Genomic DNA, 14,714 nt, shown 5'->3' on the forward strand with positions numbered 1-14,714 from the left:
TCTCTCTGTGATGCTACTGCAGTCAAGCACTCCCTCTGATAAGCTAAACAGACTGAGCTCTAAGCTTCTCTGTGCCGTGTTTTTTTCCAGTCCTCAGACTATTTTTGTGTTTCTTATGCTCCCCTACAACTTACCCAAGAGCTATTTCAAGATGTTGAAATGGAAATCATACATAAACTTCCTGTACGAAAGTACCAAATACAGAAACAAGATTTTTTCTCTTCTAAATATTTTCTTGCTCATAAACCTAAAAAAATATGCATCTGCCTTTTTTGCTACATCATCAACCCCAGTGTTTACACCAACCTGCTTTGCCCGTCACCGACCTTTTATTCCCTTTCAGCATTACAACTCGTAATGCAACTCTCTCCTTCCTCCGCCTCATTTTGCAGGCATGGCTTGCAATTCATATCTCCAGCTTTGTGTCTGTTTTATTCTCCTGTTTGAATATAGCTCATATCAAACACAAAGCTGCCAAGCCCAAGGTACCAAGCAATCAGATCCACACCTGAGCAGGAGCTCAACAGACTCCACGTGGCACCGTCCCTCCAGCCTGGGCAGTTGGAGACCAGGAGACTCCACCAAGGTGTCCATCTGCTCCCCATGTTTAACAGGTCATGATTTACTGTTGCCCTGTTGGATCCACTGGTAGTTCATAGAATCATAGAACGGTTTGGGGTGGAAGGGACCTTAAAGAACATACAGTTCCAACCCCCCTGCCCTGGGCAGGGACACCTCCCACTAGACCAGGTTGCTCCAAGCCCCATCCAGTCTGGTCTTGAGTTCATTGAAATCCTTCTAAAACCCCATCCATCCGTTTGATCATGATAACCTGCCAATGGTCACTGTTTGAAACCCAACTGCTGTTCTTAATGTGATTAATATCATTTTTATTTGATAACGTACTGCCAATTTTCTTAACCAGAATGTCACTAGGTACTAAAATTCCTCAGCAATCACAATTCTCTGGGAGACAATTTAAAGACTTTTAATTGTTGATAGATCCCCAGAGGTTTTAGCACAGCTCCAGGTCTGTTAGCACCGCAGGACGAGGGCTACTTCTCAGTGTTGCCGCTCTCCTTCGAGCTACTCAATTTGAAAACAGTGATTTGAGCAGTCAACCCGATTTAATTTCCTCATGAAGAAATAAACCGGCAGCCTATTTAGGCATTATTAACTTTAATATTAACTTGACAGTAACTTGCAAAGTAGATCTGCTCTAACAAGACTGAGTTCAAGGCTTTAAGCACTCTATTATTTAAGGTTTGGCTGTCTCTCAATGTTCTTCTATGAAGACATTTTTAAGCGGTGTTTATTGCATGCCTGTGTATACAGGGCAGAATCCCAAATAGGTAAGTTGAAAACAACAACATTTTTTAAAAAATGGATTTTCACAGCTTTCCTGATCTATGGCTTTTAAGAGGCCTAAGTTTTGAGAAATTAAAGAACTTGAAGTGAAAATCCACATAAAAACACCATGACGTGAAATGGTGAGACACCAGCCCAGGTTGCCCAGAGAGGTGGAAGATGCCCCATCCCTGGGAATATTCAAGGCCAGGTTGGACAGGGCTCTGAGCAACCTGGTCTAGTTGAAGATGTCCCTGCTCATGGCAGGGGGTTGGACTAGATGGCCTTTAAAGGTCCCTTCCCACCCAAACTATTCTATGATGTCTTTAATGATGGGTTCTCATCCATTTTGTGTACCTAGTGACCACCTGCAAGCTCAAACCTAATTGCCCATCACTGATGAGGGCACTAGTCCAGCACCGCGCGGGATCAAGAACACACATCAGACAACCTGCCACCAAAATCCACCACAACAGGAGTCCTGCAAGTCCAAACGCATATCGTTATTTCTATGAAAATAAAATCACAGCAATCTGAGTCCTGCAAATTACACCATTATTAAGACAAACATCCTATTTAAACAACTCTTATCAGATAAATAGCTTTATTGCCTCTGTTGTTGCAAACAACTTTTGCAAAAAGGTTTAAACCAGATGATAATTTCCTTCAAGCAGCAGTTGCTACGAAATTGCAGTACAGCCCTACATCTTATCGCTCCCTTTGTGTTCTGCTAAAAGGGTCCCCCCGCAAAAAAGAGAACACGCTGCTGTGTGCCTGTACTAAAAATATGTCATAACAGTACATGTTAAAACAGATTTATTTTACTGTACTGATTCTCCTATCAAATGTGAAAAATATAGTGAAAATACAGTGCATTCAAGACTTCCAAAGAGAAAAAGAGAATTAGAGCATTCTCTGCAAATTTCACTTTATCCTTTGCTAAATCATAATATGCTTTTAGCCCAAGAATGCGTGACTCTGTGCTAGATCACTTCACTAATGAGTCTATACACGACACTTCAAACAGTTGCAGTTGCAGAGAATAACAACGTATTGCACTATCGTGTCCTTTAAGTCACCCAGACGAAAATCAGCGTTGAGACCAAAATCAGACACTTCTGGTCAGGTATATTAGAGATAGCACAATCATTCTGAACACAAACAGAGTAAGTTAAGGGAACTTAGAAAATTAGAGGTAAATTTTAGAAGGACTCAAACTATAATTAGGGCATGAAAATGAAGAATACAGCACACAGTCTTTCCTGCCGTGGCAACAAACATATGTTTATAGCAGAGATATTTTCAAATCCATCGTCCCAGATAATCTGAAATTTATTTTTGAATGCAGCTTTTTCATTCTCCTCTTCATTTTACTATGTGAGAACAAACTTTTGAGGTTTTGTTATCCATGGTATTGTAGGCACACTGTCAAACAAGAATAAATTATCACTGTAAACAAAAATTTTTAAGACTAAATGCTGAAAGAGCAGCACTTTTAATGGTTAAGCTCAATTTTCCAGGCATTCTGGAAAACAGAATTGGTTTTAAAAATAAGGTACCTGCGTGCTTTTTTCCTTCTGAAATTAGAGGGATACAGTCAGCTTCAAAAACCTATTTTTAAAGGCTTCCAGCTATCTAACTTCCCTGGGTTATCTGATCACATTTTGTCTTCATTTCCTAGTTTTAAATTGGTTTTGTTTCTTCACTCTTGTACCTTGCCTACAAAAACGGAAATGAACCAAATCAGGAAGAAATCATCAGGGTTAATTATACATAAGTAACAAAGAAACCTCAAGAGCTATTTGTGGCAGCGGTGGATTTTTATCCCCTCTCTAAATAGGAGATCTTCAATAAAACAAATACAAAAGGTGAATCCAGGAACTATGTCCCCCTTGACTCAGGTATTTTTTTGTGGATGTTTAAGTACAGCCTCTGAATCCCGAACACAGAGGCTCTGTTTTCTCAGGTGCTGCCCGATTTTTGTTGTTTCTTACGGTACTCAGGCTACTTGAAATGGTTGTAAAACGCCTAGGGGTTTTTATCATCTCTCATGCTACTGATCATTTTTACTGTTGCCACTCTGGCAGGAAGCATGGCTCCCAGAAAGCTGCTCCAATTAAAATAGATTTCCGTTCTCAGTACCAGGAATAGACTCTGGATACTCCCCAATAAACTTAAAATGGATACTCCCATTAAATTATTTCAAAATAAAAAGATTTGCAGAGACTGCTGATCTCCAAACAAAGCATCCGTGTTTCAGCTTGAGAATACATTTTAAGTAAATTTAATCTCCCTATTTTTTTCCACTCCCTCTTTACTAAATGGCAAGATCCCTAGGAGTACAACAAGACCGAGTCAGCTCCCCGTGTCCACCTTCTTGAGCCAGCAAAAGAAACACTGCATTGCTATAATTTTTTTTTTTAAGATAAAAAAAAAAAAAAAAGGGAGTTGTCCTGCTGGAAGTCCTAGATGATGCCAGACATTATCCCTGAGATTATTCTTCCCCTACCGATTTATGCTTTGCAAGGTTTTTCTTGGTTATTTGCCAGGTTTTCGTGTAGGTTACTTTCCTGCCAGCTCAGTGCGTTGAATCAGCTCACCACGCAGTCAGAAAAGCATCACAGACGGTGTAGCAAGGTGGCCGGCCCCCTTCCCTCAAACACGTCCTAGAAGTAGACCCTGAGGATGCTGTTTCAGGTCCTGCAGCCAAACTTAAGGTCATGTAAGTCAATAAATTCATGGTGTTACCAGTAGATGCGGTCTCACCTTTCCTCCCTTCTCCTTTCCCAAGTACAAGTTCACACCAGGTGGAAACCTAACTGGGCAACTCCAAGCAGAAGGTATTGGTATATTGGTCCCACCAGTATCTGACAAAACGATGCCTTCAGCACAAGGTATGTTAGAGAGTGCGACAGCAGGGAGGGCAGAACCACATCTTTCACAGCACCGAGGACTTGCACCCACCTAAACCAGCGACAAAACCAGGCTCTCAGCCCATCTGATGCACATTTTACAGATGGGAAACTGGGGCAAATGAGACTTTTCTACCTCTGAACGCACTGTGACGTTAAATACAGTTTGTAAGTGGTTCAGACTGTCTGGGAAGCCATAAAAGTACTTCAGATGGTTTTAGTGCGTAGTCTAAATGCTATATCATCAAAATACTATCTCCTGATACTTGGCTATCGGAAGAGCCTGTAGAGCACGCTAGATTTCACACCAGTAGACAAGCAAGACCCTCAGTTCAGAGAGGGTATGTGCTGTATCAAGGGAATGAGCTAAAATTACTGCAAGACACCTACACAAAACTTCTTGCCTTCAAAGAACAGCGTCAGGATTTCTGGATTTGGGTGCCAGCGCTTCAGGAATTTGCAGTCATGAAATACAATCACGATTCTCTTTCTGCTGAGACGTAGATGCAGATGGCAGCAAAGGGTCCCTTTGTCCTCCAGTTTATTTTGCACTGCAGTATCTCTGAGTTTGGGGTTGTACCTTTCATCATCAATAAGATTGTTCTAGCATCAACACGAATTCGCGGTTAGCTCTTCAGGTAGCAGTTATTTCTTGAGAAGTTATATAGCCGCTAGTAAGAAAACGGCTATTTTATGTCCACTGGGTGCTACTGATTTACATTTTTCTTCCTATGGATGTACCACAGCCAGAAGTAACAGTAATGGGCATAATTCAAGCTTTCTAGATGAGTGACCTCACTCCAGAACAGATCCGCAGATCAGACACCTGCAAAAGGTCACATTTATTAACTCTGACAGTGCCAACAGTTTTGAAACCTGTCAAGAAACAGAAAACGTGTGTTGCCACGCTGCCAAATAAGATTTTCCAATTTTATTTTCTTTTTAAATCAGAACAAGTTATGAACTATGAAGACAAAGTCCTGCTTCTAGAACTTAACTGAGGAAATCTACGTGGCCCTGTTTTCTCCTCACGCAGGACAGGCCAAGCTTCTGGAACCCTGCCAGCATCTCAGAAGGACAGGCAGAAACCAAAAGCCAAAGAATAACAGGTTGTTTTCCCCAATGTTCTTCCCACTATCTTTTTGTCAATGTAAACACACATACAAAGCAAGAAATATGAAATAATAATAAAAAGGTAAAATCGTAGAAGGTCAGATAAAACCTAAAACCCCTGAAGACACATACAACTTCCACCTGTCGCCACTATAGGAAGAAAACTCCGTGGTCTGTAAGCCCCGTGGCTTATCTCGATAGGCAGAAAATCCTGATAACACCGAGAAAAAACATATTCCAGAATCAATGTCCCCCCACCCCAGGAGAAAACTCTGCTGAAGTCCCCTGTGATTTAAAACAAGATTGTCAAGGAAGTAAAGCCCAGCTAATCCTGACTGCCAGCACAGTTCTGGGGAAAGAGGTCTCACGAGGAGATAAGATTCAAATCAAGAATTTCATAGATCAAAGGCACCAGCCCGAATTGTAAACCAAAATGAGTACGACACCAGAATAGTCTCTGCAGCACTGATGTTACGCACTTTCTGCGAGAGCCATTTCTATGTAAGTGGAATAATTTGGTGCCATTTAGAAATCTTTATAAAACTTAAAAAAGAACTCCATATAGGGCACAACAGAGGAACCCAACCAGGCAACCAGAAGCACAGGGTCAACAACCTTTTCATTCCTTCCTGTGGTGGAGAAGAGGAGAAATCATTGCTTTGGCATCTTCCAATGTTTCATTTATCTATCTTGGGAAGTAAGAGCATTATCAACCCTTTTTGCCATATTCAAAATGAGAAACCAAGGTGCCGCTTATGCATTTTGTGAACTAGAGGGAGATTATGGGCATGGAAAGAACCGGACGTCAGTCTCCCACGACCTAACCATGAGATCATCATTCCTGACTAGCAAAATACTGGCCACAACAAAAAAGGTTGGAGATTTGGGTTCTCCGGCAGAGAGATCTCCCCTAAAGTGAAAGCACAAGGATGAATCAGACTATGAATTCATCCAAAAAACCTCCACTGAAGATGATTCTGTTACATGGAATTTTGGATGAAAAGGATAAAGCCAGCAAGGGTGGCCACAAACTGGCCTAAACAGATGTGAGCAAAAAAAGCTTCCCAAGGGCTGAACACAAACACAAAGCATCGGGCTTTGTTTTGGTAGAAGGGGAAACTGTGTAAACCGCAGAGAACAGGAGAGAATACACACACTGTCGAGCCTACTGACAGAACCAGAAATGTCAGTGAAGAGCATCAGGAAAGCACGAGAAAGTCAAGGACAGCCAGAGATACACCCGCGGTGTAAGTCACAGAAAAACTCGGCGCGTCCGTGTGCGTGCGGGCGCGCATGTATTTAGTGCTGGCAGGAAAAAACGACCTTGGAATACTGAGCAAAACGGTCTCCCGCTGTTTGCTTCAGACCGTGTTCGGAAAAACCACCCTCTGCAAACACGCTCTGTGAATCAGCACGACTGCCTCCGAGAAATACCTGGCTGTCATCGATTTCCTCTTTCAACAGACGATCACAAATATTGGCTAATCGCTCCAGTCAAAAGAAGTAACCATGCACACCAGGAGCAGCAACTCGGCATCAGCTGGAGCTAAGCAGATGAGAAAAGATTTCGGAAATCCTGGAAAAGAACTGAAAAGGAAAGTCTAAGTCAAGGTTTGGCAATCTTTGTATGGTGCCGTGCCAGGCTTTTTCTTCCCCATGCTGCGGCTCGAGTGTGCCAAGAGAAACCGAGCAGGATCTGGTAGAAGCTGCCTCTGGAACAGGCAGGGATCTGCTGTCAGTGGTATCTTGCTTCTACGCAAGACAGAGGCTTTTGCCGAGCATAGAGCTCAGGAAGAGTCAGAAATTGCAAAGTGCTGCCTCTTGCAAATGAGCGCCTCAAAATGCCAATGCCATTAGGACCCCGTTCAGAGTCTGAACGCACATCCACAGGTTGTTGATCCCTGAGCTAAAGCACGCATCCAGTACCAGATGCAAGAGATGGCAAAAAAAGGTCACTGAGCTGCACAAGGCTGCAGGACTGATGAGAGTATTTGGATTTGAGTGACGGAACAATATTGCAGGGAACAGAGAGATCATGAATTGCAGAGCCAGCACCTTTCCAACTAATAAGACACCTTCCCAGATGAAACTGCTGATGCATCCAGGAAAGGAATAAGCTAAACACAAGAGAAGGACACTTAGAAGGGCAAATGAGGTTCAAAGTCAGACAAGAGCATCCATAAAGAAAATGAATTTTCTATTGCTATATATGGATGCAAGGAGCCTGAATAACAAGCAGGAACAAATAAAATCCTGACCGCTAATAAGGAAAAAAAAAAAAAAAAAGAAATCTCATGCGATGAGTGTGTGACTGGACTTCAAAATCATTAGTTCAACGGTGTTCAGATATGAAAGGGAAGTGACGGCTGCAATGTACCCCTAAAAAGAGGGGGGGGGAAAGGCTCACCTGTTTGGTAGTTATCATTACCCCAGAAAAACTGAAATTCCAGGGCAACCTGGCAGTAACTCGGTGTGTTTTAACGGGTGAAGCCCAGGAGGAGGTTCTGGGAGGCATCAAGACAAGGGAGCACGGTTCGTGACTCCATAGGCACATAAAGGGGAGAAAAAAAAAGATGTGGGTGTGCGGAGGAGACCAGGGGGGTACAGAAACTCTCACGCAGCAAGTAATTACAGGGGATTAGTTTCCCAAAATGCTAGGTGACACTTTATAACACAAAGTAACTATTTTGGACCTCATTACAACCAATAAAGCTGTGGTAATCACTGGACTGGAAGTCTTGACAGGGAGAAGAAGAACACACCCGCATTTAAATATATCCAAGTCTAGTAATTCAATCAAGATTGCAAAATGTCTTGATTTAAATAATTGATTTTAACTCGTATGACGTTTGTACTTTTTCGTTATCATCTTAATGAAATATCAACATAATGAAAATAGGCATCACTTAAGAGGTTTATTTTTCACAAATATAACTTAGCGGAGGAAAAATTAAGGAATTTGCATATAGATGATCCACTTATATTCACTCGCAAAGTTTCAAAGTGCTTTTGGGATCAAAAAGGAAACAGCTACAGAGCGGAGTTTGGAAAAGCTTCTAAAGCAAATTAGAGATGTAACTCCCCTTGCAATCAATGGGAAGATACTAGAAAAATTATTAAGCAACCTGTATAAAAGCAACTACAGGATGAAGCAAAAAATGAAACAACACGGATGCGTCAAGACCAAATTGTGTCAAACCAAAATAGCCTGGTGAAACTCAATAAAGATAAGTGCAAGCAGCGTACGCTGCGCAGGTGGAGAATAACTCGCTAGGCTGATGGACGAGAGAAAATAACCTAGAGGGTATATTGGACCACAAATGAATATAAGTCAATAACACAATGGATTTGCAAAGGGAAAAAAAAAGGCAATTCGGATTGTTTTATTAGAGCGCCACGTGGAAAATAGCATTATTTCATTTGATACGATGCTGACAAGGCCACGGAGCACTGAGTCCATGTACAGACGGAAGTAAACACATCAGAGTACAGAGGAAAGCTGCAAAAATAATAAAGAGAGTTGAAACAATATGATCCATGAGGAGAAATGAAAGGACCTTGTTCAGCCTAGAGGAAAGAAAACTGAAGGAGAACGTAACACGCTCCCATCGGTGACACCAGAGATAAGGGGACGGGTTATAGCAAAGCAAAGTGTCTTAATTTGCCAAAGAAACAAGATATGGGAAAAAACTTTTAACTAAATTGGTTAATCACCCACTACCAGCTACCCAGGGAGGCTGTGTACCTTCTAAACTGGAAGATTTTAAGGAAAAATGAGAAACGCATTTGTCAGGGATGCTCTAGAGACACTTTATCTTGCCTCAAGGAGGGCAGTGCACTGGAGAGTCTCCCAAGCTCTCTACCAGCTCCGCATTTCAAGAAGAGAAGGTGCCTCAGAGGGCCAGCTTGTTGAACCCGAGAGTCCTCAAAGAGTCCTCCACCATTTCTGAGACCCCAAGGCTTGATTTTCAATATTTTGGAGAAAATTTGGAAGACGAACACTTCTAATAGGACAACATCGGAAGAGGGCAAAAAGATAACTCCAGTAACTATCCATCAGTTAGCCAGACATTGGCTCTGGACGAAATAAGGGAAAACCGAATCAGACTTGATCTAGACTTAAAAAGGACAGGAAGGAAATTAATGACAGTCAACACAACGTTATGGAAAATAAGCCTCGTGAAACAAAGCTGATTTCATTCCTAGATGAGATTCAAAAATCAGGTTGATAAAAGGTAACTGTTGCAATATGACAGGCAAACTTTTGTTAAGCATGACATCTTGATTAAAAAATTACCACTCTACTATGTCAGCAAAGCATGCTAAACAGATTTTGAGTTGGCCAACTGACAGATGACTAAAAGCAGTCATCCGTGGAAAATCGCCGCCAACAAAGTTAGCTGTAGCAGGGTTCTGCCGGGCTTGATACAGAGCCCGGTATGATTCAAGAGCTTCATTATAGATCTGAAAATTAATATAATTATGGACAGGATTTGTGAATGCTCCTCTGGAAGTCGGATGAAGACGACAGGCTGGTGATACACAGCAATTTGGACTGCAAAGGCCACTCAAAGTAGATTTCAATACAACCAAATGTAAGGTACTACTACATCTAGGAAACAAAATCTGAAAGCCAGAGACTCTGAAAGACAATCTGAGCTACTGCCAGGCCTGAAACTGCCCAACGCTTCCAGCTAAATGCTGGTTATGGAATTATGAGTTCCCTCCAAAGGGGAAAGTTATTGGGTATCAAAGGACCTTTGAATTTAGCCATGAAAAGGGTTTTAGAAGCAACAGTAGGAAACTAATTCAAACTGGACCTCAGTTTTTTAATCAGGGTAATTAATTGCTGAAAATATATCAAAAGAAGTCACTGACTTTTCATAACTTGAGATCTTCAAACTAAGACTGACTGTCCTGGTAGAAGGTAAACAGTAGCCCAAAATACATAGTCGTTAGGCTCCTTTTCCAGGGAAAGGAAAAACCACATAAGGATCTGTGGTTTTGAGGAGGTCAGTCGAATTAAGCCTTAAGCTCTGGCAACTCTCTCCTAAGTCCATACAGAAAGCCACCAACACAGCACCTGAGCACATCCCAACAGCACACAAAGCAAATCAAATCCATCTCCTGGCCTCCACAGAGGGAGAAGCAGCACAGCATCTGATCCAACCTTGCTGTGCAATGTCAGCACAAAACCTCCAGGCTCTGTTTTTCCCTGATGAAGACAGAGATAGTAGATCTACACACAAGGATCTTGCAAGACTTAACCAAGGAGGTCCGCAAAGACCTTCCGAGAATCTTGGATAGAAGCAACCCTAATGGTATATACAGCTGCAGGTCGCTGTGGTAGAGGCAGCATCAGAAAGGAACAGGGTCATCTCTTGGAGCACCTTCACAGTGGTGGGGTGGAAGAGAGGGAGAGGACACACTTCATGATGGATGTTGTGCTAAATGGCAATCCAAAAGCAACCAAGAACTCCAAGAGTTTTATGCCTTTTCTTCTGAAGTTGTTTGTAACCAAAATGAGGGCTTTGATTCACATGCCAGCAAAAACTCTACATAACACCAATCTCCTGTAAAACACTCCAACGTCATTTTACAAAGCCTAAAGCAATTTAAGACATTATTTCTTGATGGTAATGCTAACAAGCACACATGTAAAATCAAACTCCAGGAATTAAGAAAGAAAAGCTGAAACTCAGATGAGAACAGACATGATACCACATTTATCTACTGAGCCCACAACATAAGTCTACTATGAAAGAAGAAGTAGCCAACCCAAACTAAATTATCTTCTCTATAGCTTCAATTTGTGTTATATACAGACAGTGAAAAAATTCTTATGGAACGAAATATTTTATTGAGCTTCCAAATGAGCTCAGTCCGTATTCAGAAGACCCAGCTAGCTGCCCAGCTCAGCAGCCGGGATTCGGATGCTACAGTAAAGAAAGAGAAACCATTTCTCAAATTTAAGGCACGCCATTTTAAGACTTCAAAAATTCTGTTGTGAATTCAAGTCAAATCAAGAGCAAACTTGAGCTTTAGCCATTTTTCTGTGCATTGGTTTCACCTCTCACTTGCACCACGATAAGAGACAAGGATGACCAACGGAAGAGCGTTGAGGTGACCCCGTTCTCATGGCCAAGTGACCACCCTCAGTCTTAATACAGCAGTGGCCACCCTAGGACAAGAGTAGGGCACATGTAGACAAGCCATATTTCCTCCTCCAAACAACCACAAGGCAAATCTTGGAAATCTCATTCCATCTGCCCATACCACACAACATTGAACCTGAAAAATATGTGGAATGCCGTAGTTTTTGCAAAAGCCATTAAATGTCTCATTAAGTTATGACATACATAGGAAACTGAAGAAAATTATTTGCAGAATAAACTACTACAGAATAAATGTTCATACAGGGACCTATTCCGAAGTAATTGTACTTCAAATGCTCACAAGCTTAATTCAAAATACTTTTCAATGGAGACACATCCTTAGAGCCTGCCTGTCCGTATAGACACTACATTCATCTTGGTTAAAAAATCATCAGCAAGTGTAATGAGTGATCTCACTTTGTCCACCTAAATAGCAGGAGAAGATCAAAAAGACTTCCTTCAGTTAGGGCCAAGTATCTCTAGGAACAGATTAAGCCAAGTAGTACCCACCTAGGGACAACGGGACATTTAAGCAAGTTCTTTTCCAGCGATGACCTTCAACTCTGTCTTGTCCATAACACAAAACAAGGTGTTTCGTATGTTAAAAAAAAAAAAAAAAAATGTATACATACACACAAAATGCCATTAACTCCAAAATCTTGCTTGAACAGGTTGACCCACAGAACAGGATTTATCTGTTAGGACTGCAGAAAGTCTTAGGAGTTTGTTATGGATAACCACAAAAAAAACCCTTGTCCATTAAAAAAGCAAGTTGTCATTTCCTATAAAGTCAAGGATAAAGAAAGGAAAATGGGGACAAAGCAGACCGTGCTCTAAACTTCTCACTAGTCTTCAGGATGTATTTCCAACGTCAAAATGATAAAATCCACCCATTATCAAATTTAGAGAGTCGGGTATCGAATGCCAAAGAAAGCAAAAGCCCAAATACTGTGCTTTAATTCCTGGCAGATAAACTAAAGTGTCTGATGCCATAAAACAGCCAGATCTTTTTGATTAAGTTCAACGGCAAATTAGAAGCGAGAAAATAAACCCTGCAGAACCTGAGATGTTATGGTCTATTTTAACTTTTGCTGCAGTCTGCAATCTTTATCCATTTTATCAAAGAATTAGACATGCCTAGCAGGCACGATGGCATCTATTCTTTTCTTGCCAGTTTAGTACTTTTTCTCTCATAAGATACTCTAGGCTTGTCTTCAATAATCCGCCCAAATCTCTAACCCTTGCTAAGAGAAGGCAGGCAAAAATGTTCAACCTACAAATACACTTCAGCATTAATCTTCCTATTGAGAAAGTTATCGTATGAAAGCTATGATAAACCCCATTTTTCTGCTCTGCCTTTTCATTTTGCCACCTTCCAGTTTTCCAGGTGACTGTTTCACTCAAGGAAAGGAACGAAAGACCGGGAAAAGTACAGCCAAATACAAACCAGCATCTCCAAGAGAGGACAGGAACACGTTTTTTCAGCTTTTACAAATCCTGTGGCGATAACCTCCTAAATGGTTTGCTGGAGAACATCAACAGGCCCACATTTTTTCCTCCCAGAAAGCACACAGTCACTTGAAATTCCTTTGCAGTGCTCAGGGATTTCAGCACATCCATAGTAAACAAAACTCAGAGGAACTTCTTAAAAATTACTCAAGTCCCACTGACACTCTGAGGAAACCCAGGCGTCTCCATCATCCTCAACAGAACGTCGTTCCCTACTCAATTCTTTGAAAAAATAAAGTATTATGCCATGAATATCATCGTCATCATCGCTTCCCTACAGGGTTCCAACAGAAAAGAGGGAAGAAGTATAAGCTTTAATTACAATAAAAGCATGATGAACTGCGTCACCTGCTTTCAGACTGTGGGACAGTGAGAAAGACATTTTAGAAAAATGCTCATATTTGAATGAAGTTATACGTTAAAAAAATCTATCTGGAAATGACTCAGATTTGAGTATTCATGCTCCTGTTTGGAGCCCAGGACAAAAAAAAAAAAAAAAGCCTTGGTTCTCAAAAGCTGCTTCATACTCAAGAGCTTCCCCAGATTTCAGACCATCTGCAAATGCTGGATATACCTTAAGAGCTGGATCTTCCCTGACTGGGATCGCAATTACGGGTCTGGGATTCTTGCTTCAGACACCCATCGCAAAGCACACCTCCCTCTCAACAAAAGAAAACCTTGAAAATTCACAACTCTTTCTGTTGCTACCCATTCAAACCAACAAGTAAATAAACATAAAAGCTCACGTCAAGATTATCCACCCAACAAAGCAAAGCTCAACATATCGGAGCCCATCAATACAAAATATATATCCTACACACGTCGCTCCAAAATCAGCAAGATAAAGCAAGTATTTACTTCCTATTGATTTTTACATGAAGGCCATTAACCACCACCCACAAAATACTTCCAAGCCCTTCCCCACCTGCTCAAAACTTCTCCCAAACTCCCTCCCACAGCCTCCATCTCTTGGTTGGGCAAAGGACCACACGTGCTCCAGCTGCACATGACCCGACCAGCCAGAGAGATGCTGTCTCCTAGAAAAATAAGGGGAAGTATTATGAGCCCTCTTCCCTGGGTAGAAGGACCGATTTTATTCTCTCCCCTCTGCCCAGCAGTCAACTTTCTCAAAACTTTAAAAAAAAAAAAAAAAGCTAGATTGCCTTCTACATCTATGGCCCTTTGCAATCTGCATTACTGGTGGGCAGGTAGATCACATCATCCTTACTGCCTCAAGAAATCGCGTTTACATGAATTTGCATAAGTAAACACAGCACTGCCGCTGACACTTCCCTCTCATGTTTAGTGACACCAATGTTTTAAACACAAAAATAGGAACACAGGGATTCAGTTGAGCAGAAGGAACAAGAAGGTAACACAATTTAGACACCTCTGGAGAACTGCATCCATCTGACTGGCAGGTAGTCGAGTCACGCAGAAATAATTCTTGAAAATTTATTCCCAGTTCTAAAAAGCGACAGATTAAGAACCCACATTTTTTAATTCAAAGAGTTAAAAGACCATCAACGGGTTAAAAATGGATAGGTGGATTTTATTTATTGTCACCAAAACAGAAATCTTCATTTATTTATTGAAGAGATGTACGACAGCATACAAGAATCCAGTAACACCACAGAATCACAGAATCGTAGGGTTGGAAGGGACCTCTGAAGGGACC

General features: G+C 41.4%; 1 protein-coding gene across 6 annotated transcripts in view; it reads right to left on the minus strand.

The window, feature by feature from the left end:
- The window catches only part of FAM168A (family with sequence similarity 168 member A), a 222,389-nt gene that overhangs the window by 203,340 nt on the left and 4,335 nt on the right, over positions 1 to 14,714 (minus strand). The window contains exon 1 of one of the 6 annotated variants that reach the window (XM_054188913.1): positions 6,807 to 6,866. The exons of 4 other annotated variants lie outside the window; for them this stretch is intronic. The gene's annotated coding sequence lies outside the window, so the exon portion shown is untranslated. Of the gene's footprint in view, positions 1 to 6,806; positions 6,867 to 14,714 lie in introns of those variants that run through there. One more of the 6 variants, XM_054188917.1, reaches the window with a different exon arrangement.

This window comes from Rissa tridactyla, chromosome 1, assembly GCF_028500815.1.
Source record: "Rissa tridactyla isolate bRisTri1 chromosome 1, bRisTri1.patW.cur.20221130, whole genome shotgun sequence".
Taxonomy (NCBI): Eukaryota; Metazoa; Chordata; class Aves; order Charadriiformes; family Laridae; genus Rissa; species Rissa tridactyla.